Below are 2,500 nucleotides of genomic sequence, written 5' to 3'. Positions count from 1 at the left end.
TCTAGCAGGGAGATAGGGTTTGGAACGCGAAGAGCACCGCAGTTGCGGCGGTGTCCGGATCTTCCCCTCGGACCTTGAAAATCCAGGAGAGGGCCACGTGGAGGTGTCGCGCCGGTTCGTACCCATATCCGCAGCAGGTCTCCAAGGTAAAGAGCCTCTAGTCGATAGATTAATGTAGGTAAGGGAAGTCGGCAAATTGGATCCGTAACTTCGGAATAAGGATTGGCTCTGAGGAGCGGGGCGTGTCGGGCTTGGTCGGGAAGCGGGTTTGGCTGACGTGCCGGGCCTGGGCGAGCTGAACGGGACGCGGCGTATCTATCTCTCTCGGGAGTGGATATCGTCGCGCACCCCGGATCCGAGCTCGGTCCCGTGCCTTGGCCTCCCGCGGATCTTCCTTGCTGCGAGGCTTCCGCGGCGGTTCTACCGTCGCGGTCGTTCTCTTCGGCCGCCATTCAACGCTCAGCTCAGAACTGGCACGGACTAGGGGAATCCGACTGTCTAATTAAAACAAAGCATTGCGATGGCCCCCAAGGGTGTTGACGCAATGTGATTTCTGCCCAGTGCTCTGAATGTCAACGTGAAGAAATTCAAAAAAGCGCGGGTAAACGGCGGGAGTAACTATGACTCTCTTAAGGTAGCCAAATGCCTCGTCATCTAATTAGTGACGCGCATGAATGGATTAACGAGATTCCCTCTGTCCCTATCTACTTCAGCCAGTACTTTCCGCCGACCGAGAACATCGAAGTCGGCCTCGAACAATTAGATAAAGTACTGAACAGGCTAAGAGGAAAGAAGGCCATCATTGGCCTGGACTCCAACGCCAAGTCTCCGCTGTGGTGCAGTAAGGACATCGACGACAGAGGTGAGGCCCTGGAGGCTATCATTGCACAATATAACCTCCACATCCTCAACAAACCGGGACAGGCGTTCACATTCGAAACGACTAGAGGGCGATCGAACATAGACTTGACCATGACGACTCCGGAAGCAATACCGCTCGTGAGGGAATGGAAAGTACACGAGGACGGAACCTCCAGTGATCATAGAATACTGGAGACGCGTCTCGATTTTAACAAAGGGAGCACTCCACCGCAGCTTCAGGAAAGGAGATACAATACTCGGCACGCCAACTGGGAGGTTTTCCAAAGAGTGATCATAGAGGAGAAGAAGACACTCCGGGAGAAAACCCTCCGGCAGCCGAGCGAGGTTGAACGAATGGCCGAGCAGATGCAGGAAGTTCTCATAAGAGCCTGCGATGCCGCCATCCCGAGGAAGAAATGGTACCACAGATCGGTGCCGTGGTGGACGCCTGAGCTCACACGAGCAAAGAGGGGAGTCTACCGGGCAAGGAGAAAATACCAGGGGACCAGGGACCCCGCAACGAGGGAGCAGGAGAAGCTGCGGTACAGGGAGGTTAGGAAAGAGTACGTAAGGGCAATCACCAAGGCCAAGATACGTAGCTGGAGGGACTTTGTAACAAAGGAGGGCAACGCAGAACCCTGGGGCATCGCCTATCGAACGGCTACGGGCAAGCTGAGAAGGGAAGAAACAGTGTCGACCCTGCGGACGCCACAAGGAGAAACCTCCAACTGGCGAATGACCGCGGCGGCGATGCTGTCCGCCCTACTACCCGACGACGAGGAAGAAACGGACACGCCGGAGCAGACAGCGATCAGACAAGAAAGTACAACCCCTCCGAACGTCGAGGACACCCCAGAGTTCCGCTACGAGGAACTCAGCGGCGCCGTAAAACGACTAACGAAGGGGAAATGTCCTGGACCCGACCTAGTCGAGGCCGAGGTGATTCAGCGCGCCTGGGGTGGAATCCATCAGGAACTCCTCAGGCTCATGAACAGCTGCCTCACCTGGGGAGTCTTCCCAAAGGTTTGGAAACTGGGGAACGTCATCACTATCCCGAAGGGACCAGAACGGGATAAGAGTAGCCCGAAGTCCTACAGGCCGATTTGCCTACTATCGATGGTGGGCAAGCTGCTGGAAAGACTGATGGCTACTAGGATGGCAACGATGTTCCACGACCACGCCTTAACCTCGGACAGGCAGTACGGATTCCGACCCGGAAGATCTACGGTGGACGCGATCGCAAAATTCCGCGAGATAGTCGAGCGAATGAGCGAGGAAAAGTACGTACTCGCAATCGCACTCGACATATCAGGAGCATTTGACAACGTGTGGTGGCCCAACGTGCTCCACGAGTTGAAGAGAAGAGACTGCCCCGCCAACCTATATCGACTGACGAGGAGCTACTTTTCGGACAGAGCCGTGCGAATCGCGGGGAAAAATGACGCGGTCAGCAAACCCGTCACGAAGGGATGCCCGCAGGGGTCGGTACTGGGTCCAAGCTTTTGGAACCTAATATTCGACGACCTGCTAGCCGAACTCACGGCAAGCGCGACAGAGGGTGAACCGATCGCGTACGCGGATGACATAGTGATCCTGATCGCAGGGAACGCGAGGACCGAACTGCAAGAAAAGGGACAGA

The 2,500-nt window shown here is 55.8% G+C and overlaps 1 pseudogene; it reads left to right on the top strand.

The window, feature by feature from the left end:
• The window catches only part of LOC126877404 (large subunit ribosomal RNA), a 7,564-nt pseudogene that overhangs the window by 2,192 nt on the left and 2,872 nt on the right, over nucleotides 1–2,500 (top strand).

The sequence above is a fragment of the Bombus huntii genome, unplaced genomic scaffold, assembly GCF_024542735.1.
Source record: "Bombus huntii isolate Logan2020A unplaced genomic scaffold, iyBomHunt1.1 ctg00000159.1, whole genome shotgun sequence".
Lineage (NCBI taxonomy): Eukaryota > Metazoa > Arthropoda > Insecta > Hymenoptera > Apidae > Bombus > Bombus huntii.
This window is presented reverse-complemented; position numbering and strand designations above follow the sequence as displayed.